Source organism: Gossypium arboreum, chromosome 12 (assembly GCF_025698485.1).
Source record: "Gossypium arboreum isolate Shixiya-1 chromosome 12, ASM2569848v2, whole genome shotgun sequence".
Taxonomy (NCBI): Eukaryota; Viridiplantae; Streptophyta; class Magnoliopsida; order Malvales; family Malvaceae; genus Gossypium; species Gossypium arboreum.
The window spans coordinates 60,643,872-60,669,203 of record NC_069081.1 but is presented as its reverse complement, the minus strand read 5'-3'; the positions used below and the strand labels follow the sequence as shown (position 1 = coordinate 60,669,203).

At 38.7% G+C, this 25,332-nt stretch overlaps 1 pseudogene; it reads left to right on the top strand.

The window, feature by feature from the left end:
• Positions 1-10,475: 10,475 nt before the first annotated feature.
• Positions 10,476-25,332, top strand: part of LOC108472632 (uncharacterized) — a 52,011-nt pseudogene continuing 37,154 nt past the window's right edge.

The window sequence follows — 25,332 nt, the reverse complement described above, 5'->3', positions numbered from 1 at the left end:
GTCCCTGGCCTGTGTCCTTCACACGGCCATGACACCCTCGTGTCTGAGCCCGTGTGCAAAAACATGGACATTCTGTTTTTGACGTCAACATCACAAAAATGTCACATAGTAAAGGCACATGCCAGTGTGCTAGGCCGTGTCCATCACACGGCTGAGACACACTGCCGTGTCTCTGCCTGTATCTTTACTACCATGTATACTGACTTGAAATTTTTACGTGCAGAGGACACACGTCCGGACTACACGCTCATGGGGCAGACCGTGTGTCACACACGGCCTAGGCACACGCCCGTGTGTCTACTCGTGTGGACGATATAAGGCTATTTACCAAGCCTCTTTGCCACCCTTACTTACACAACCTACACAAAAGCAACCAAACCAATACAAGAATAACTTATTTAAACCAATCAGCCACAATAGACTACATATCAATTAAGCAATTACTCATTCATGAGAGTAACTTCATTTGCATATATCAAAATGAATATTTGCCATCATTCAAGGCTTAATACAAAATGAAGGGTTTCCAACCCAAGCCAACACATTTGGCCATTTATCAATGACACAAAAATAGTAAAGTCTAAGCTCTATACATGCCATATTCAAAAATATAAATCAAACTATACCGAATGCTTTGATTAATAGTGTGATAAATATCTCTGACTTCCTTTGGTTCTTGAGCTAGATAGGTGGCACTATAAGAAAATGAAAAAGGAGAGGGAGTAAGCATAAAGCTTAGTAAGTTGCACATAAATAAATATACAACATAACTTTACCATTCATCAAGAAGTATCATAACTCACAAGTGGCAAAAGCAAAACTTACTCATCAATATTTAATACACTTCATATAGCATATATTGAACTCACATTTCATACATATAGGTACTTGTACCACTCACAACATGGTTATACTTTCCTTGTTAACTTGAAATCATACTTTCACCTTTGAACCATTCGGAGCATTCTCGGATACTCATTTAGCCTCAAACACGGGGTCAGGTGTCGATGCCATGTCCCAGACATGGTCTTACACAAGTTCTAGCATATCTGTGCTGATGCCATATCCCATACATGGTCATACACTGACACATCTCGTAGCCGATGCATGTCCCAGACATGTCTCACACTTGCTTACATCTTGAGGCCGATGCATTTCCTAGACATGTCTTACACTAGCATTCGACTCAATGCCGATGCCATGTACTATACATGGTCTTACACTGGATCTCATAATGTGGCCGATGCATGTCCCAGACATGTCTTACACTAGCTTACAGCAAGTGACCCAAACGTCATGGCATGAATATTCGGTTTATTTCCTAAGATTCAATCGGGAATTCTACTATCTCTATTCTCATCACATTTATCAAGCAATTTATGCTATAATAATTTTAATACAATTCAAATACATATATTATTTATGTAGTTGTACTATTTACATACAACTTTTCTCGGATTACAAAATGTGGCGACCAGTCGATTTAGGCGATTTGCTTGGGTTTCCCTCAGTCTAGGTTCGGATTTAGTATTTCTTAATCTATAATAGCAAAATGTGCTTATTTAGTCACTAATTAAAATTAGCAATAAAAAAATCATATATTTGGTAAACAACCTTTTTGCCCTTAGACTTTGACAAAATGACCATTTTGCCCCTAGGCTCGAAAATCAATTTTTATCGAATTTATTCTTATCTTAAGTCTAGCCGAACCCTTCTTACTCTTATAGGAACTCCATAGTCCCACTATATCACACATTTATCATCTATTTTACAACTTATGCAAAATAGTTCTTTTAGGTGTTTTCATACTAACACCTTTTACAAAAGTTGTTTATTAGACACCCAAGACTCATTTTCTTTCTTAAAAACTCAGCAACTATTACAAATATTTTCATGGAAAAACCCTAAACTCTTAATCATTTTGCAAAATAGTACCCTTATTTGGAAGCTCATGTTTCAAGGGTCTTAAAAGTACAAAAAGACTCAAGAAAAGCCATTAAAATCACTTGTGAAGGCTTAAAGTTGCTGAAATTTCAAGCTCTTAAAACCCCATTTCTTTGCTGAAAATTTCGGTCAAAAGAAAGGATGGAGAAAAGAAAATGATAGCTAGGCTTTTTGGCATTATAATAATACACCTTATGTCATCAACATTACCAAATGTTGACTTTACCACACCTTTCATCTCTCATGGCCGGCCAAGCTATCACAATAGGGTCTAATTGCCCTTTAAAGACCCCTAATTTTTATTCTCTAGCTATTTAACACTTTTAGCTATCAAAATAGGACTTTTGCATTTTATGCGATTTAGTCCTTTTTCACAAAACGTCATAATTAACTCACCAAATTTTTCATGCACTCTTAAAAACATGCTATAACATCTAAATAATTATAAAATAATTTATTCAACTCCAAATTTGTGGTCTCGAGACCACTATTCCAACTAGGCCCTAAATCAGGCTGTTACATTTCTCCCCCTAGGGATTTTCGTCCCTGAAAATCTTACCGGCGAATAAATTCCGGTATTGATCTCTTATAGTCTCCTCGGGTTCCCATGTGGCTTCCTTGACTCCATGTCTACGCCAAAAAACTTTCACGAGCTAAAATCTTGACCGGCTCTTCGCCATAAGTTATGTCCGAATGAATCTCGACCTCTGTTGGCGTAATCACATGTGAAGGGTCTGATCTATATCGACGTAGCATGGATACATAAAACATGTTGTGAATCTTTTCCAATTTTGGTGGCAAAGCCAATCAATAGGCAATCGGTCCTACTCTCTCGATAACCTCATAAGGTTCTATGAAACGATGATTCAACTTGCCTTTTCTACCAAACCTCAGGACTTTCCTCCACAGGGATACTTTTAAAAATATCTTATCGCCGACTTGAAACTCAATTTTCTTTCATTTCAAATCCGCGTAGGATTTCTTTCTATTTGAGGCGACCTTCAAGCAGTCATGAATCATTTTAACTTTCTCTTCAGTCTCTTTGATTAAATCGACCCCGTGAATCTGACTCACTCTGAACTCAGTCCAATATAAGGGCGTTCGACACTTTCGCCCATACAAAGCCTCATAAGGCACCATTTTCAGACTTTTTTGATACCTGTTGTTGTAAGTGAATTCAACTAATGGCAAGTATCTTTTCGAACTGCCTTGAAACTCAAGAACATAACACCACAACATGTCTTCTAAAATTTGAATCACTATTTTCGATTGGCCGTCGGTTTGCAGGTGAAATGCAGTGCTAAAACTCAACTTTGTTCCTAAAGCCTCTTGAAATTTTTTCCAAAACCTCGAGGTAAGTCTCAGGTCTCTATCTGAAATAATAGACATGGGCACCCCGTGTAGCCTCATAATCTTAGAAACGTGCAAGTCAGCTAATCTCTCAAGGGAGTAGTCAGTACGCACCGGTATAAAACGTGCTGAATTTTTTAGCCTATCCACAATAACCTAAACGACATCGTTTTTCTTCGGGGTTACCAACAAACCCGTCACAAAATCCATAGTGATCCTATCCCACTTCCACTCAGGGACCATGATAGGCTGAAGTAGACCCAAAGGTACCTGTGTTCAGCCTTCACTTGCTTACAAAAAAGACACTTGGAAACGAACTTTGAAATATCTCTTTTCATCTCCGGCCACCAATACATTTTCTTCAAGTCGTTGTACATTTTTACATTGCTCGGGTGGACGGACAAACAACCACTATATGCCTCTCGCAGAATCTTCTGAATAAGCTCATTACCCTTGGGTACACAAACTCTATTTTTGAATATTAAACATCCATCAACACCAATACTAAACTCGGATTCATATTCCGTCTCACGCTGAGTTATCTTAGCTTGCAACTCCTTATCATCTTTCTGAGCTTCACGAATCTCTTGTAGAAATGTCAGTCTAGCTCTCAACTCTGCTAGGACCAAGCCATCGCTAGAGAGTATTCATGGCTCTTAAGGCGAACAATGACTTTCTACTCAAGGCATCGGTGACTACATTCGCCTTTCCCGGATGATAGTCAATTATCAACTCATAATCCTTTATTAGCTCTAGCCACCTTTGTTTCCGTAGATTCAATTCCTCCTGTATCATTAAATACTTGAGACTTTTATGGTTAGTGAATACTCGACATTTCTCTCCATACAAATGGTGCCCCCAAATCTTCAATGCAAACATGATGGCGACCAACTCTAGATCGTGTGTCGGGTAATTTTTCTCATGTGGCTTTAGCTTTCTTGAGGCATAGGCTATAACCTTGCCTTCTTCCATAAGCACGCACCCCAAACCATTCAAGGAGTGGTCGCTATATATCACAAATTCCTTACCTGACTCCGGTTACACTAACACTAGGGCTTCAATCAACAAAGCCTTTAATTGCTCAAAACTCTATTGGCACTTTTCTGTCCATTCGAACATGACATCTTTTTACAGCAGTCTTGGTATCGGGGTAGCTATCATGGAAAATCCGTTTACAAACCGCATACAGTATTCGGCCAAACCTAAAAAACTTCGGATCTCTGACACATTCTTCTGCGGTCCATTCAACAATAGTCGAGATTTTTCTTGGGTCAACTTTAATCCCATCAACCGACACAATGTGTCCTAGAAATCCAACCTCCTTAAGCCAGAATTCGCTTTTACTGAACTTGGCATACAATTATTTGTCTCTCAGGGTCTGTAATACAGTCATCAAATGCTTCGCGTGCTCACTCTCATCACGCAATTTAATCAGTATGTCGTCGATAAAGACTACCACGAACTTATCCAAATACGGCCAAAAAATATAGTTCATCAAATCCATAAACACCGTCGGGGCATTAATTAAACCAAAGGGTATGACAAGGAACTCATAATGCCTATATATTGTCCAAAACATAGTTTTCGGTACATCTTGCTCTTTCACCCTTACCTCAGGTCAATCTTGAAAAATACAGTGGCTCCCTTTAATTGATCAAACAGGTCATCGATCCTTGGCAAAGGATACTTGTTCTTCAATGTTACCTTATTGAGCTGTCTATAGTCGGTACATAACCTCATCGACCCATCTTTCTTTTTCACAAAGAACACCAAAGAACCCCACGGGAAAAAGCTCGATCTTGCAAAGCCCTTGTCAGTTAACTCTTGTAGTTGAGCTTTCAACTCCTTTAACTTTGTAGAAGCCATCCTATACGGAGCAATTGAGATGGGTGCCTACTGGGGACCAACTTGATTTCAAACTCAACTTCCTTCACTGGAGGTAATCGGGGTAATTCCTTCAGAAACACATCTGTAAACTCACAAACCACTGGTACCGATTCAATCTTCAACTCAGACACTTGAGTATTCAGCATCAAAGCTAGGTAAGCTTCACATCCTTTTCTCAAATATTTCTTAGCAGTCAAAGACAATACTATTACAAGCAAATTATCTAACTTATGTGGTCCAACACGAAGAACAATTCCTTCTTTACATTTCAACTCAATAACTTTTCTCTCACAGTCCACTACAACACTATGAGAAGTTAACCAATCCATCCCATGGATTACATCAAATTCATTAAACGTCAATAACATCAAGTTAGCCAGAAAACAATGATCTCTAATTGCTAAAGGACAATTTCTACATACTTGGTCCACTAGCACATGTCTGCCTAAAGGGTTGGGCACTTTTACCACAAACTCAATAGACTCTACTATCATGTTCATACGAGGTATCAATTCTATACAAATATAAGAGTGGGTAGACTCTGGGTCTATTAAAGTAACAAAAGATATTTTATGGATAGAAAAGGTAGCTTTTTCTCTCTCTCTTCTATTTCAGGACAGTTTCGGATGAAATGTTCTAATGATCTACACTTAAAACAGCTCCTTTCATTCCCCCGGCACTCGGCGAAGTGACGTCTACCACATTGCGAACATTCTGGCTTATTCGGCCGAGCATTGTCGATGCTCGTGACAGAAGTGGTCTGGGCTCTAGAAGTTTTGTTCTGTCGGTTCTTGTTTCTATTCGAAAACCTCACCAAAGTATTCAATCGGGTAGCGAATTCCTTCGATCTCTTAGATGAGGACTGGTGTGATTTTTCCATCTGTCTCTTCTTTGAATCTCGCGACTCAATAGCCGCTTTCCTCCTCTCTTTTACTAGCTCTTCTACCTTGTATGCTCTCTCAACGAGCACTACAACTTCTCTTAGTTCTAGGATGCCAACAAATACTCAGATTTCTTCATTAAGACCATCTTCGAACCTCTTACACATAATGGCTTCTGTAGGCACGCACTCTCGCGCATACTTACTGAGCCTCACAAATTCACGTTCATATTCCATCACTGACATTCGGCCTTGCTTTAGCTCTAGAAATTCCTTCCTCTTTTAATCTATGAACCTTTGGATAATATACTTTTTCTGGAATTCTTTCTAGAAGAATTCCCAAGTGATCCTCTCTCTCGGTACAACGGACATGAGAGTATTCCTCTACTGATAAGCCGAATCCCATAGAAGTGACACTGCATACTTCACGCACTCTTCAGGTGTGCACGGTAGTTCATCTAATACCCTAATGGTATTCTCCAAACAAAACTCTGCCTTTTTTGGGTTATCATCTATACTAGCCCTAAATTCCTCGGCCCTTTGTTTCTGAATCTTATCCACTAGAGGTTTCTCCCTCCTAATCATGCCCGTGCCTTGTGGAGCTACTGGGACATACTGAGGAGTCAGAGGAGGTGGGGGAGGTGGAGTGCTCGGATTCGCACGAACGAACTCTTTATACCAAGCATCCATCATTCGGATATAGACTTCTCTAGCCCCCCTGCCTTGGCCCATAGTCACAAGCTCACTCTCAACTGGCGCGGTCCCTTTGGTGAGAGCCGATGCATTACTCTCCAATTCATCTGTCGTGGCTCTATCAGGATCCATTTACTATATAAAAAAATACAGTTCATAATCGTTAGAAGTCGTCACACTATCAATATACAATTATGACATGTATAGCTAGACTCATACTCTTACTAGGTTAGTCCTAGATCCGTCTAAACCATAGCTCTGATATCACTAAATGTAACACCCCACACCCTACCCTTCGTCGAGACAAAATACGAGGCATTAGCTAACTAAATCATGCTTTCAAATATTTTTGAGTCACCAAAACTCCGTTCAAATTAAACCTTTTCAATTTCTACTTTAAACTTCTTGTCATGGGCCTACGATCCTCAAATCGACTATTAGAAACTATGCGGGATCGCCCTTAAACCATTTATAAAAATTTGTCTTTGAAATAAGGCACAGGCTCGTATGGCCATTTCGACATGGTCATGTTGATGGCCCGTGTGGCTCACACGACCTAAGAAATATAGAGACATGCCCGTGTCCTCCACCCATGTGGAAATAATTCTAAATGCACACTTACAGGGGTTTTCACACGGCCTGGCACATGTCCGTGTCCCTAGCCTGTGTCCTTCACACGGCCATGACACGCCCGTGTCCTAGCCCGTGTGCAAAAATATGGACATTCTATTTCTGACGTCAGCATCCCCAAAATGTCACACGGCCAAGGCACACGCCCGTGTGCTAGGCCGTGTCTATCACACGGCTGAGACACACGGCCGTGTCTCTGCCCGTGTGTTTACTACCATGTATACTGACTTAAAATTTTTACGTGCAGGGGACACACGTCCAGACCACACGCCCATGGGGTAGACCGTGTGTCACATACGGCCTAGACACACGCTCGTGTATCTACCCTTGTGGATGATATAAAGCTATTTACCAAGCCTCTTTGCATCCCTTACTTACACAACCTACACAAAAGCAACCAAACCAATACAAGAATAACTTATTTAAACCAATCAACCACAATAGACTACATATCAATTAAGCAATTACTCATTCATGGGAGTAACCTCATTTGCATATATCAAAATGAATATTTGCCATCATTCAAGGCTTAATACAAAATGAAGGGTTTCCAACCCAAGCCAACACATTTGGCCAATTCTCAATGACACAAAAATAGTAAAGTCTAAGCCCTATACATGCCATATTCAAAAATATAAATCAAACTATACTGAATGCTTCGATTAATAGTGTGATCGATATCTCTTACTTCCTTTGGTTCTTGAGCTAGATAGGCGGCACTATAAGAAAATGAAAAAGGAGAGGGAGTAAGAATAAAGCTTAGTTAAGAATAAAGCTTAGTAAGTTGCACATAAATAAATATACAACATAACTTTACCATTTATCAACAAGTATCATAAAACACAAGTGGAAAAAGCAAAACTTACTCATCAATATTTAATACACCTCATATAGTATATATTGAGCTCACATTTCATACATACCATATAGGTACCTATACCACTCACAACACGGTTATGCTTTCCTTGTTAACTTAAAATCATACTTTCACTGTTGAACCATTCGAAACATTCTTGGATACTCATTTAGCCTCAAACACGGGGTCAGGTGTCGATGCCATGTCCCAGACATGGTCTTACACAAGTTCTAGCATATTTGTGCTGATGCCATGTCCTATACATGGTCTTACATTGACACATCTCGTAGCCGATGCATGTCCTAGACATGTCTTACACTGGCTTACGTCTCGAGGCCGATGCATTTCCCAAACATGTTTTACACTAGCATTCGTCTTAATACCGATGCCATGTCCCAAACATGGTCTTACACTGGATCTCATAATGTGGCCGATGCATGTCCCAGACATGTCTTACACTAGCTCACAACAAGTGACCCAAACGTCATGGCATGAATATTCAATTTATTTCCTAAGATTCAATCGGGAATTCTACTATCTCTATTCTCATCACATTTTCTCATTTCCACAATCAAGCAATTTATGCTATAATAATTTTAATACAATTCAAATACATATATTATTTATGTAGTTGTACTATTTACATACAACTTACCTCGAATTACAAAATGTGGCGACCAGTCGATTTAGTCGATTTGCTTAGCTTTCCCCTGGTCTAGGTTCGGATTCAGTATTTCTTAATCTATAATAGCAAAATGTACTTATTTAGTCACTAATTAAAATTAGCAATAAAAAATTCATATATTTGGTAAAACGACCATTTTGCCTCTAGACTTTGACAAAATGACCATTTTGCCCCTAGGCTCGAAAATCAATTTTTATCGAATTTCTTCTTATCTTAAGTCTATTCGAACCCTTCTTACTCTTATAGCAACTCCAAATTCCCACTATATCACACATTTATCATCTATTTTACAACTTATGCAAAATAGTGCTTTTAGGTGTTTTCATGCTAACACCTTTCACAAAAGTTGTTTATTAGACACCCAAGACTCATTTTCTTCCTTAAAAAACCAGTAATCATTATAAATTTTTGCATGGAAAACCCTAAACTCTTAATCATTTTTCAAAATAGTACTCTCATTTGAAAGCTCATGCTTCAAGGGTCTCAAAAGTACAAAAAGATTCAAGAAAAGCCATTAAAATCACTTACTTGTGAAGGCTTAAAGTTGCTAAAATTTCAAGCTCTTAAAACCCCATTTCTTTGCTGAAAATTTCGGTCAAAAGAAAGGATGGAGAAAAGAAAATGATAGCTAGGCTTTTTGGCATTATAATAATACACTTTATGTCATCAACATTACCAAATCTTGACTTTACCACACTTGTCATCTCTCATGGCCGTCCAAGCTATCACAATAGGGTCTAATTTCCCTTTGAAGACCTCCAATTTTTATTCTCTAGCTATTTGACACCTTTAGCTATCAAAATAGGACTTTTGTATTTTATGCGATTTAGTCCTTTTTTACAATTAGGCTCACAAATGTCACAATTAACTCACCAAATTTTTCATGCACTCTTAAAAACATGCTATAACATTTAAATAATTATAAAATAATTTATTCGACTCCAAATTTGTGGTCTGGAGACCACTATTCTGACTATACCTTAAATCGGGCTGTTACAGTAAAAAAATATAATTATGTATAATATCTTAAGGTGTATTTAATTACCAATATTGCATTAAATATTTAAACAAATTTAGGGGTTGTTTGATTATTGAAGGGACTTTTTTTGGACATGATGAGAAATCAATCGACAAGTTGATGAATAGGTATGTTGATGTATATTTATATTCATTGCAATTCATTATTGGTGTTAATAAATATAATTTTTTATATATTGTACAAGGATCTTCACATTCATAGGTGTTGAGGTATTGCGATCATTTCAAAATAGTTACCTTGATTCCAATATGATGCGAAAAACTTAATCGAGAAGAAAAATCTCAACAAACTCCATACCTATAAATATCGAGATAGTATTCAGAAAAAAATTCTAACTACATATATTATAATAAATAATATAAAAAACCACATAAAAGTATAATTTTTTGAATAATTATATTACATGTTCTGATCATATATGCTAGCCCCTCCCTAACTCGTAAATAAGAGGATAATGCGTTTCAACCCATTAAAACCTACGTCCTCCTGCATTAACAACAATACCCATGCCAATTGAGCTAAAACTGAATTGGCAAAAGTATATTTTTTTAAAAATAAAGTAAGAACATCAATTGGCGACAGTTTAAAAATATGAAACATCTTTGAGTTTATCCCTTATCGGAGCTTTAAATCTCTATCGGATCATGTCTTGTCCTCATTTTTCCTTTTCATTTATAAAGCCCAAATTTTTCCCCAATCACAAAAATCAGCCCATCTAAAGGTTAATTAAATCACCCAAGCCTAAAGCAATGTTAGTCCCAAAATTCCTTGTCCCATGCTGCACGTAATCCCACACGAAGCGTTGAGCACAATACGAAGCAACCACCGCGACTGACCGTGATCAATAGAAAGAAGCAACCACCGTGACTGGTTGTGATTTCAATAGAAGAAAATCCATGGAAGAGGAAAAGGCAAAGGGATATGCGGGTATTTTACTTGATCTCGCTACCTTTAACCTTAAAGATGGTTATTTTCACCTTGAGGCACTTTGCTGGCCCTGATGTCCCTCGTTACATCCTCTTCACCGTTGTATACGCTTGGTTCTATTCTCTTTCCATTATCATCCTCGTCCCCGCGGATATCTAGACGGTAATTATTTTTTTTTTAATTTCGTTCGAAAATGCACTTTATTTATTGGATCTATTTTTAATATTGTAATAAGTTAGGCTAGGTGCATTAAAAAAAATAATGTTAAATTAGTGCAGACGATATTGAACCTAGATAATGATATTGAAAATGGAGGAATCTCGTTTTCTTAGAGTTGGTCTTATTGGGGTACTTTTCTCCTTACATGGTACGTTTCATTCTTCATTGAATTTTGCACTAGTTTATTTGGTTTCTCTATTGATGGATGCCTTTTTTGTTGAATTCAAATTCACAAGGATATGCCATTTAGACTATTCTAGATTAATTTTCTTTAGTGGCACAATTGATTGTAATTCCTGTAAATGAACTTTCTTAATTCTTTCGGGATGGATATAGGTTTTCAAGTTTTTAGATTCTACTTTATAAGCTAAGGTTAAAATAATTGAAAAGTGGTGCACTGCATTCATATTGTTGTGATTTATTACAACTTTTTCATGTGGGCTTGAAATGACAATTACTGGCAGTTGTACTTATCCATTTGTTGTATTTTCATTTGTGTTAAGTTGTGGGATTATTTTGTTGCGAATAGAGATGATTCTTGTATATGATTTTGCAGATTGTGGTGCATTTCCTCATATAATTAAATTATGTTATCTTTAATCAGAGTTGTGTTGCCCCTTATTCTGGGTTTTGAAGATGCCAGAGACTTCTCCGTCACTAAAAGATTGAAGACTAGTGTGCGTGTCAATTTAGTCTTCTATTCAGTCGTGGGTTCTATTGGCCTTGTTGGACTTGTTCTCTTTATCTCGATGAATAGGAACTGGTTTGCTTGTCTTTCTTTACTTATTGTTACTTTTCTTCGTTTTATTATAGTCCTTCTGATATATTCTTGGATGCTTATTAAGGTTTAGATTACATTTGAAATTGTATCATGTTTTTATATCTTCTCTTAAGACTTTGGATTTCTTTTCATCCCTGTTCATATTTTATTTGCTAAAATTTCTTTTCTAGATCGGATATGTTTCATGCAGATGTTTTTGAACTGATAGATTATATAAAGTATAGAAAAGTGGGCATTAGAGACTTTCCCTTTCTTGTCAACTGACACATTCTTATTTTCTGTTACTTGATAAATTTATGTTGACAGGTGTGTTGGGGTCCTTGGTTTAGCAATGGCCTTGTCAAATACTTTTGGGCTTGTTATAGGTACATTTCTTCTTGGTTTTGGTTTTAGTGAAGTTCCAAAGACCCTTTGGAGAAATGCAGATTGGACCATACGGCTAAAAGTTCTTTCTCATAAAATTGCTAAAATGACTGTGAAGCTTGATGATGCTCATCAAGAACTTTCAAATGTTATTGTGGTATTTGTTGGCCCTATTAAAGTTTTAAAATATCTTTCCCATATGATGAACATCTGCCTTTATTCAAATAATTTATGCATATATATTTATATATATTGCGTGTGTATCATTATAGAATAATGTGTGGCTCTAAAACATGCGCATATTAATGTCAGAATCTCTCTATAATTCAGTCTCAACCATATGCGTGTAGACGGTCGTGACAAGAGGACATGTATATTTGTTCAATTTTAGATTTTTGTAAATGAAACATTTGAAGTTTCCTCATGCTTTCAGCAATCAGTTTATCAGCATTCCAATTTTTCCTTAGAGGCTAAACATTCTTTGATTATTCAATGTTAATCCTTATTTTTTTGTCTAATTGGTTATTTCCTACATCAGATAGCCCAAGCAACATCCAATCAGATGTCCAAGCGTGATCTTTTGAGACCATACATGGATGTTATTAATAATATGCTAGCTCAAATAGTATCTCTTTGCATTTTCTCACAAACATTTCTATGAACAAGGTTTGCTTTTTTGGAATGTTGCATGACTTTGTGTATCCCAAATTTTCTCCAGTTTAGGGAAGACCTGTCTTTTTACCACAAGGTGGTCAGCTAGGAGAAAATGATATAGACTATGATTCGAATGAAAAATCTATGGCAACACTCAGGCGTCATCTTCGGCTAGCTCGAGAAGAGTATTATCGGTACAAAAGGTAAAATGAACGTTGATTTTAGACTTTAAGCATGTTATTAATCCAGAGCATTTACTTGGTTCTAAGTTGTACATCATTTTCAAACTGTTTTAAATGTGCTTGGGAAGTGGTGATATTGATTGTCCTCTATTTCTTGTAAACCTTAGTTGATGTATCGTGGAACGAACTTCTGTTCTTAATTGTAACACCCCAAACCTGACCTAGACGTTATGGCTGAATCTGGTGTGTCACATAGAAGTGTTTTTCGAAAATTGATCTTTTCGATAAAAACTCGTTATTGAGTTTAAAACCTTTTATTATTATTTAACAAAAGTTCTCGTCAAAACGTTTATCTTATTAACCATCAGTGTTATATTAAATTGATTTAAAGATGCGGAAGCTTTTTAAGTCGATGAAGTTTAAAACGCGTGTTTTAAAAAACAATAATTGTTTTAAAAACTCGTCTTTACCTAAACTAGCAGTTTGATATAAGAAAAAAAAAGCCCAATTAAAACTTAAACCCACAAATGGCCTTATTACATAATAAAAAACCCAACATGAATTTTAAAATAAATATAGTCAAAAGTAGAACATCAGCAATCGTGTGGCCACCTCTGAGTCCCTCGCGGCTCCAAACTGTTTAAGGTTGAGGATTACCTGTACAGTTAAAAGAAAGGGTGAGTTTACGAAAACTCAGTGTGTAATCTCAATAACACACAAACAGTGAATAGCACAGTCCGGGCTTAAGCCCAGATCGGTAGCCTTATTCAATATCGATGCAGATCGGGCCTTAGCCCATACGAGAATGATGTGGGCTTAAGCCCAATGCGATGTCGGTCACGATGTAATGTAATTATGCATCCCACCCAAATCTAGCCAGCACACTACCCGTACCAACCAACACACCATGTGGGGATATAAATCGACCCGCCTAGCCAGCACACCAATATCGCAGCAAAGCTACCAGTAATAATAATGCGGCATAGGCGCGAAAGCGATAAATGTGACAAAGCCACCAAGATCGATGAATTGTGGCATAGCCACCGAGAATGATAAATGTGACATAGTCACTAGTACACTACTTCCTCCATATCAAAATCCCAACCCCATGTAGTATGTCAAGTTATAAATATTACGTGTATACAAAGTCATACTCAGTAGAATCATATATGTAAATCATAAGCACATCAGTCATACAGAACATAAGGGCATAATCGTCATTTTACCATACAAGAGTATTACAATTATTTTACCCTTCAGGGGTATTACGGTTATTTTACCCTACAAGGGCATTACGGTCATTTTACCCTATAGGGGCATTACGGTCATTTTACCCTATAGGGTATTACGGTCATTTTACTCTATAGGGGTATGACGGTCATTTTACCCTACAAGGGTATTACGGTCATTTTATCCTACAAGAGCATTACAGTCATTTCACCTTACAAGGGTATTACGGTCAAATAATGACCTCTCCGAAGGTTTACAGTCTCCTCGAACGACACAGATAACCTAAATGATCATAACGGTGTAAATGGGCCCAATGCCCATTACTCAGCCCAAGTGGGCCCACACGCTCGTGTGGCCCATTTAGCCCAAATTCAGTTACGGCTATGTGACCCACATAGCCCAGTCCAATATTTATCACTTACCGCGGATTTAATCTGTGTGAGGCCACGATCCTATTGGGCCCACACAGCCCTTTTCGGCCCAACATGGCCCATAACGGCCCAAGCCCACGAAAACACTCGTGGTGGCCTTTATAGTTTATCGCCCATGATTTTGGGCTCGGTTTACCCCACGAGCGATCGCACGCTTGTGAGGCCTCAAATGTTTAAGTTTTGGCACTTCAGCTTTTGCCGATTTACAGTAAGGAAGGGTGTGGTTACACACATTTTCTAACTTCTTGATTGTAACACCCCTCACCCATACCCGATGCCGGGATTGGGTTCAAGGCATTACCAAGACTTTACATTTTGAAACGTACCAAATTGGGTCACCAAGTTTTACTGAAATTTTAAGCTTTTCATCCATGAACAACTTGTCCCTTATATAGGCCTTCGAGGCCTATAACATACCGAGAGGCAGTGCGGGACAAATTCGGGTACGTTCGATAAACCTTAGGCTCCTTAGGAAATTTGTTTTTTATTATAAAGTGTCACAAGCCCATGTAGGTGGGCCGTGTGGACTCACACGCCCATGCCCAACAATTGTGGGCAACACTGACTTAGCAACACGCCCATGCCCATGCCCGTGGACAATATTGTCTTTTTAACACGGCCATAGTGCACGCCCGTGTAGCCTACCCGTGTACAACTTGAGCTAAAATTTTAAGTGCAGGGGACACACGACCATAGCACATGCCCATGGGAGGGAACCGTGTGTCACACACGGCCTAGACGCATGCCTGTGTGTCTAACCATGTGGACTCTCATAGACTATTTTCCAAGCCTTTAGTCACCCTTTTCTACTACTTGTGCTTAGTGGTTACCAAATTCAAAGTAAAACACAATTATACACTTGTAAATAATCTTGATTAAACTAGATGTATGGATACCTCATATCATTGGTTTCATACATGATAGGTTATTTCCCACTTAGTATTTATGGGTTCCCATGTCACTTTAATTCATCCGAAATTGGCTCGTTCATGTGACTCATTGCCAATTGGTAAAGATCGATCACTTGCAAATAAAATCATGCATAAATTCGTAGGTCATAACCTACTTCAATTAAGCCAATTTTCATGGCCATATACAAAGAGATAAATATATTCTTACATGCCTTCATTTGGAAAATCAAATTGTAACGCCCCAATTTTTGGGTTTTCTGTGTTTCTGTGATTTTAAAAATTTTTGTGCGTTTTGGTTGGTTAAAATATATATTTTAGTAGGTTAGTGGGCCTTTAGAAGGCCCAAACTTAAGTTAAATCCGTGGTAGTCTTCGGAATTTTAATTTTATGAATAGGTGATGCAATTGGCGTTTGGGCTTTTAAGAGTAACGGGGTAAAAGATGACACAAAAAGGAGTGTGGTGTAGTGGCAAGGTGGCACCACTTAGGGGACAAGGAAGTGACGCCATAGAGAAAGCAAGGGGTCCAAGGTTCAAGTCTTGGCTCTTGCAATATATTTTGGTTTTTCTTTTCAATAAATCTGGAAGCAAGTAGGTGCGCTTTAAAGTTTAATGTGTTGGATTTATGATACAAATGAGTTGATGGCCTAGTGGTGGTGGCGTGAGTTGGCATGTGAGTGGACTTTGGTTCGAATCCCTTGGCACGCAAAGGTTAATTATTTTGCTATGTTGGGATGGCAAGAGTTGGTGTTGGTTTTAAACTCCGGTGATGGAGGGATCCCACATCGGGAAGCTAACATAAGAGTAGATGGAGAGCTGGCTTTAAATAGAACAAACCATGAGGAGAGTAGACATACCCTCTTGGCTGATCCCTTTTGCTTTGTGACGTGCTCGTTTGGGTTGGACATCAGCTAAGAGTGTTTGGAGCGCGGATTAACTGCAGTCTCCTAACAGGATTATCGCGTGGGAGATATCGTCATCAATCATCATCAACCAGGTGTGTAAACGACACCCTCCCTTAGACTGAATCGGTAAAAGCCGAAATACCGAAACGTTGGTATTTTGTGAGCTCGCGAGCGTGCGAGTTCTCGTGAGACAGTCGTTAATGAATATGGTGCATTTGGATGATTAGAGTGCAGAGTGTGCATTTTCGTGTACAACGGTATTTTTGGGCTTAATGGGCCGAAAATGGGCCAATGGGCCAACGGACCCACTTTGGTAAAAAGACGAGGTAAGTTCTTCTGATTACTTGGTAAACGTTAGAATGAGCATGAAATCTTACCAATAGGTAACAAATTACTGAAATACCCTTATCATGCAAAATTACGATTTTACCCCTAGGGTTATTTTTTTCTGAAAAGCATGATGTTCTGTTTCTGTATACGTATGCCATGAAATATTATTTCTGTTGCATGGGACATGGGTTTATATTGATAGAGGAAGCGTTACGGCGGCCTCATTTGCAATCTGGTGGCCTCGCCACATATATTTGTTTTGGTGCCTTTGTCACAATATCTGGCAGCCTCGCTGCAATCTGGTGGCTTCGCCACATATATATATATTTGTTCTGGTGGCCTAGCCACAATATCTGTATCTGGTGACTTTGTCACAATATCCGCACCTCATTGGAATTTACGTGGTGTGTAGCGGTTGGGTGGGTCGAGTAGTCTCCTCACATGGTGTAAGGCTGATGCAGGGGTGTTATGGATGGCTCGGGTTGGGATTTACGCATTCATGATATATTTGTTACAGTATCTCGCTATAGGCCTATGGGTTTCATTCGATTTACATCTTGGGCCAAGGCCCGAGATAAGTTTGACTCGAGGTTTGATCATTTTAGGCTATGGTTGGGTTATGTTACACAATTGAGTTTACCGAACTCACCCTTTATTTTCATCTCTGCAGAAATCCCCAACTATAGTGGGCTTGGGCGTGAGGGATTCGGAGTGGCCACATCATCTGCAAAGTTGGTTTTTCTAAGTTAGTTTATTTTTATTATTTTTATATTCTGATTTAATTTTGGGATTTAAGTTGTAATAAGACCGCTATTTAATTTTTTTTTCCGCTATGGTTTTATTTTCTGATTATATTTATACTATGACGAAACTGCTAGTGTTAGACTACGCGGGTTTTCAAAATTAATGAACTATTTCAAGACTTAACAAGCATAACAAATGGATAGCCTAAAGATTGATAAACCGGCTTTTCATTCAACCGCTGTTTTTACGAAGACCACCCTGATCATTTAAACCAACGAATGCATACTAAGTCGTAAGTCCATGTGACACGTCAGATCTGGCCATAACGTCTGGGCCAGGTTTGGGGTGTTACATTTAGTGGTATCAGAGTCAAGTTGTAACAACTCGGCTGTGGAACGGGTCTAAAAACGGGAGTTTGTAAAAAAAACATTGAATAAAGGTTTTCGAAAATCGTTTTTTTTAGAACTTGATTATAAATTTATTTTCGAGAATGTTTCCAATATTTTCTCTTTACAAATAGATGATTTTAAAGATTAAAATTAGTTTTCTAAAATTAGGTTTTTTAGAAGGTGGCACACCGAATCTCCTACCAAGTCTCGTAAGTTTTTGAGCCTTTCGATTGTTTCGAAATATCATTATATGCTTGTACAAAACCTTATCATGGTACTTTAGTTAGGGTAACACTGGAACCGTAGAAACTCTGATAAGTAGATTGAGACTGTAGCTAGGCTACCGCAAAAGGAAACAAACTCAAACTCTAAATTACTGTTATTCATAAGACATCTGTAATAAACACTGAAATATTAAACTGATTCATAAAATTGTTAATCAGATAATACGAAATGAGTACATGAGTAGCTCGTGGAAGAGGCCGTGGACGTGGCCGAGGTAATGCTCAGGCTGAATCTTTGTCTTCAGGACATGTGCCGGCAGCAGATGCACCGGTACCACCGACAACGGAGTTAGAGTCTCATGATCGAGGTGCCGGGGACGATGCTCTGTCCCAGGCAATGCTCTGAGTTTTGGAAAGAGTTGTTGGGGTAAGTACGGGAAACGAAATTCGGGGGTCTATTTCTGAGCGGCTCCGGGCCAATGGAGTAGAGATATTTAGGGGCGTATCTGGTGTAGCTCCGAATGTGGCTGAGTATTGGTTAGAAGCCACAGAGCGGATTATGGATGATTTGGACTGCTCTGTGGAGCAGAAGCTGAAGGGAGCCATATTGTTACTCAGGGATGAGGCTTATCAATGGTGGATCATGGTGAGAGATGGAACTCCTGCTGACAGTGTGACTTAGGTGTTGTTTAAGACAGCCTTCAAAGGAAAGTATGTTGGGGCTAGTGACGTGGACGCTCGCTGGAGAGAATTTCTGAACCTGGTCCAAGGGAGTAAGTCAGTGGCTGAGTATGAGTCTGAGTTTCTGAGACTAAGCCGGTATGCTTCTGAGATTGTCGATACAGAGTATGAGCGTAGCGTACGTTTTGAGGATGGTCTGAGAGATGAACTTAGGGTGCTGATTGGCCCGTAGAGGGAGCGTAACTTCGCTACTTTAGTGGAGAAAGCTAAGATAGCTGAAGAACTGAAGCATACAGAAAGACAGAATCGTGAGAAAGATCGGAACCCTTTTAGGAGAGATTCAGGACTTTCAGGTGGTATGAACAGGAATGTTAAGAGAGCAAGGGTAATGGAGCGAGTTCGAGTAGTACCGATGAATGCTGTTAGACTGCAGGGTTGTAGGAATTGTGGGAAGATGCATATGGGCGAGTGTCAGAAACGTTCTGATGCTTGTTTCCGATGCGGATCTATGGAGCATAGGGTTAAGGATTGTTCCCAGGAACCAGATTAGGTTCAAGTTTCAGAGCAGAGGGTCACTCAACCAGTGAGGGGTGGACCACAGTTTCTGAGAGGATGTGGGCAAGGCAGAGGTGGTAATGGAAACGGTCGAGGAAGAGGAGCGCCTGGCAAGGGTGCTGGATTTGCTGAGGCTCGTTATCCGGCGTTGGTGTATGTAGCTCGTCGCCGAGAGGAGGGTGATGCACCTGACGTCATAACTGGTACATTTCTGATTTCCAATATGCCATACACTGCGTTGATAGATGTTGGATTTACCCATTCATATGTTGCATGTGCTATATCTGGGTCGCTAGGTGTGTGCTCTAAGGAGACCGTGAGTGGGGTATCTGTACTAAGTCCTTTGGGTCACTTGATTAGGGTAGATAAACTGTATAGAGATGTGCCTATAGAAACTCAAGGAAAAGTTTTTTCTGGAGATCTGATGGAGCTACCTTTCGGAGAATTCGATCTCATTTTGGGAATGGATTGGCTTGTTAAGCATAGGGCTACTCTGGATTGTGTTGCTAAGCGAATAACGTTAAAGACCACAAAAGATGAGGAGGTTTTGGTGATAGGCGAGCGTAGGGATTATCTGTCTAATGTGGTGTCAGCATTGAGAGCCGAGAAGTGGATTCGAAAGGGATGTGAGGCTTATTTGGCATTGGTAAGCCAATCAAAAACTGAGGATCTGATAGTGGATAAAGTTAGAACCGTCAAGGATTTTCAAGATGTTTTTCCAGAGGAGCTTCTGAGTTTGCCCCTGAACCGAGAGGTTGATTTTGGACTCGACTTGTTGCCTGGAACGGCACCGGTGTCCATTGTACCTTATAGGATGGCACAGAAGGAGTTGGTGGAGCTGAAAGCCCAAATTCAAGAGTTACTGGATAGAGGCTTCATTAGACCAAGTGTGTCTCCGTGGGGAGCACCAGTGTTGTTCGTAAAGAAGAAAGATGGGTCAATGCAGATGTGCATCGATTATCAACAGTTGAACAAACTGACGATTAAGAACAAGTACCCACTGTCGAGAATCGATGATTTATTCGACCAACTTAGAGGAGCTTCAGTGTAACACCCGCACTGAGTCATCACCGAGTCGAACACGAAGTGCTAACAGACATAAATATATTTATTTTCACAGTCCATTTAAAATTTCCAGCCACTGGCTAACGTGTCACTGTCACCTTAAAAATCATATCTTGAGTTCCACAACTCGAAAATCAGTTTCGTGATTTTTCCCTGAAACTAGACTCATATATACATCTAAAAATTTTTTTCTAGAATTTTTGGTTAGGCCAATTAGTACAGTTTATTAGTTAAAGTCTCCCATGTTACAGGGATCGACTACACTGACCTTCGCACATTACAACTTGGATATCTCCCTGTACAGGGCTTCAATACTGATGCCGTTTGTTTCTTTAGAAACTAGACTCAAAGAGGAATCTATACATATATGGAATGACTCCTAATTATCTCTGGTTAATTTAAAATGAATTTCCAAAGTCTGAACAGGGAATCCAGAAACCGTTCTGGCCCTGTCTCGCAAAAACTTCAATATCTTTTAACATACTGTTCATATGATCGTTTCATTACTTTCCTATGAAAATAGATTCATCAAGGTTCATTTACACAATTTATTCACTATTTAATTCCATTCCTACTATTTTTAGTGATTTTTCACATCCACATCACTGCAGCTGTCAACCTCTGTCTTTAAGGTAGATTTTACCTACTTCATAATTTCCTTGATTCAACTAGCCCTTTTAGCATACATGGCACAAAAGATGATCACGGTTAACCATTCCAAGGGCTAATCGATTCCAAACATTTCCACATCTCTTAATGAACAACATACAAAATGATTATGATACCATGCCAAAGTGTATATAAGCCATTTTCGCATGGCTATCAAATTTATACAAAATCAAAGGGTCTATGACCAACAAGCGAAAGAGTAGTCCTATACATGCCATTTCAATGTTCAACCAAAATTTGTACCAAAGGGGCTTTGATAGTGTGGGAGACTTGACTTCCAAAAATCCGAGTCCGATGGTGACGAGCCAAAATCTATAAAGCAGAGAACAAAGAAGCGGAGTAAGCAATTTATGCTTAGTAAGTTTTGAGCAAGGATTCAGCACAACAAAAGCATAGCATTCATATAGCTAAACGGATAATTTCATATGCACACATTCTCAATATCATACTTACTTCACATTACCAACCCTTATGTTCATACACAAAAGATCAACTTAGCCAAGGTGGTAGCTCGTTTATCAAGCGAGCGAATACTTATTTGTAAGGGCTCAACTAATTCAAAGCACATCTGAAACATACCTCATTGCTGGAATTTTGCAAGCATATTAACTGAAATTTTTACAGCAAGATTGCTTATTCCCGAATCACGTACCTTCGGATTTTATCCGGATATAGCGACTCGCTCAAAAGCCTTCGGGACATTGCCAGGTTATAATAGCTCGCACAAATGCCTTTGGGACTTAACTCGGATTTGGGAACTCGCACAAATGCCTTCGGATCTTAGTCCGGATATGGTCACTTAGCACAAAGCCTTCGGGACTTAGCCCGGACATCATTCGAATAACCATGCACATTTAACACTAGATCATGACACATTCGTATTTCATTTTCATTAGCAAAACTTAAACACAAGACACTTATCACACTTGCAAATATCGGCTCAATATCCACACACAAAGAGCATGATTTCGATTTGCTTAAAACATGATCTAATCAAATCATAATTTAAGCTCTATTACTCAAGAACTTACCTCGGATGTTGTCGAACGATTTCAATGGCTATTCGACCACTTTTTCCTTCCCTTTATCGGATTTAGATCCCCTTTGCTCTTGAGCTTAATTAAATAAATAAATCGATTTAATCATTTGAGCATCGAAAAGAGGAACACAAGGCACTTAGCCCACATTTATACATTAGACATTAAAGTCACATACATGTGAAATCATGCATCAACTCAAGATATTAACCCACACTCCTTTTTAGCCGATTGTCCTAACCAAGATAAAGGCATCAATATGCTTGCCTCTAACCGAATGCATGCACACCAATCCATCTCATGTGGCGAATATGCATGTTGATGTTGAGGCCAATTACATATTTAATACCACACATAAATGGCATACATTTTACTAACTAATGCATTACATATTGTAGCTCAATACGCATCTATCATTTACTTCATAACCGAAACATCATCAAAAGTAAATATATACCTTGAGATAGTATATATGTCATACCAATACATCATGTGCAAACATATATACATATAGGTGCAAGGGCCGAATCTCAAGTTGATTATAACCAAATATAAACATATATCCAAAACACAAATCTTATCTACCATGCAATAAGCATAAATCATACTTATGGATATACCATGGCCGAATACATCACAGCACCATACCATTTCAATTTTGGTCATGGTTAAACAAAGAACTTAATGATTCAATTAGTCATCACACATTTCCCTATCCTACTTTCAAAGTTTACTACTAGGTCCTTTTTAGTGAAATTCACATTTATAACCCTAAATCAAAACATCAAAAATGTCACACACGAATTAACACATATTACAGGCATCAAAATGAATATTAAATTATTTTTATGCCTCGGTTTTGTGGTCCCGAAACCACATTCCGACTAGGGTCGTTTTAAGGCTGTCACAACTCTCCCCCACTTAAGAAATTTTTGTCCCTGAAAATCTTACCGGTAAATAGGTTTGGGTATCGCTTTTTCATAGAGTTCTCAGGTTCCCAAGTAGCTTCTTCTATCCCGTGTTTGAGCCATAACACTTTCACTAGCGGAACCCTCTTGTTTCGCAACTCTTTCACTTCACGTGCTAGGATACGAATCGGTTCTTCCTCATAACTCATATTGGCTTGAATTTCAACCTCTGATGGACTAATTACGTGCGACGGATCAGATCTATAACGTCGAAGCATCGAAACATGAAAGACGTCGTGAATCTTTTCGAGTTCAGGGGGCAAAATCAAACGATACGCAACTGGACCAACTCGTTCGGAGATTTCGTACGGCCCAATGAATCTCGGGCTCAACTTGCCCTTACGGCCAAATCTGAGTATCTTTTTCCAAGGCGAAACTTTAAGAAACACTTTATCTCCCACCTGATATTCAATGTCTTTTCGTTTCAAATCCGCGTCGATTTCGACGATCGTGGCGCCTCGGACTTTCACGGATTACCTTTACTTTCTGTTCAGCATCTTTAATCAAATCAACTCCGAAAATTTTACTTTCACCGAGCTCGGTCCAAAACAATGGTGTACGGCATTTACGACCGTACAAAGCCTCGTAAGGTGCCATCTTAATACTTGATTGAAAACTATTGTTGTAAGCGAATTCAATCAAAGGTACATACCGTTCCCATGAACCACTGAACTCGAGGATGCAACATCTCAACATATCCTCAAGTATCTGAATTATCCGCTTGGATTGACCATCGGTTTGGGGGTGAAAAGTGGTGCTAAAATGCAACTTGGTGCCCAAAGCTTCTTGCAATTTCTTCCAAAATCGTGAGGTGAATCTCGGATCTCTATCCGACACGATAGAAATAGGTACCTGTTGACAGCCTTAAAACGACCCTAGTCGAAATGTGGTTTCGGGACCACAAAACCGAGGCATAAAAATAATTTAATATTTATTTTATTGCCTATAATGTGTGTTAACTCATGTGTGACATTTTTTATGCTTTGATTTAGAGTTATAAATGTGAATTTCAGTAGAAAGGACCTAGTAGTAAACTTTGAAAGTATGATGGGGAAATGTGTGATGACTAATTAAAGCATGCATGCAAAACAATGGACTTGCATGTCAAATTCCCCCAATAGCTAGTGGCCGCCATGACAAGGAATTATGGGCAAAAATCATGTCATGAAACATGTTTGGTAAGTGGGTTATGTTGGAATGAATAAAATAAGGAGTATGGAATAAAAAATTAATGTTAGTAGGATGAGAAACAAAAAAAAAAGTGTCCATCTTTCTCCATAACTCTTGGCGAATGTCCTAAAGAAAGAAAGAAAAAATTTGTTCATCTATTTTCACTCTCTTGTTGGCGAAAATACTAAGGATAAGGAAGGAGTTTTGCTTCATACTTGGTTTGGAAGAGGATTAGGAAGAGGTTGGCTATACTTGCATCAAGATTAAGGTATGTTTGAGGTTGTGCCATGAGATTCATGCATGTTTTTAGTTGCTAGCTTGATGTTCTTGTTAGCCCATGGTTCAAATCTTTGTTATGTCATGGGAATGAAATTCGGCCAAAGTGAATATGGTGTTAATGCCATTGCATGCTAAATATCAAGCTTGATAATGATACATGTGATGGAGGATTGAGGATTCTTAGATTTTCTTTTAGCATTTTTTTTGAATGAGATACTAAGTCCTTGGATTTACCATGACCAAATTGAAATGGTATAGTGTTGTGGTATTCGGCCATGTTATATCCATAAGTATGATTCATGCATGTTGCATGGTAAGTAAGATTTAAGCTTTGGATATGTGTATATATTTGGATATAAGCCACTTGAGAATTGGCTCTAGCATATATATATGTATATATGTTCGCATTACGATGTATTGGTATGACATATATGCTATTTCAAGGTGTATATTTGCTTGTGATGATGTCTCGATTATGAAGTAAATGAGAGATGTGCAATGAGTTACGATATGTAATGCGTTAGTAGTAAAATGTATGCTGTTTTTGTGTGGTATTAAGTGTATAATTGGCCTCAAATTGGACATGTATATTCGGCCACATGAAGGGAAATTGGTGTGCATGCATTCAGTTAGAGGCAAGCATATTGATGCCTATT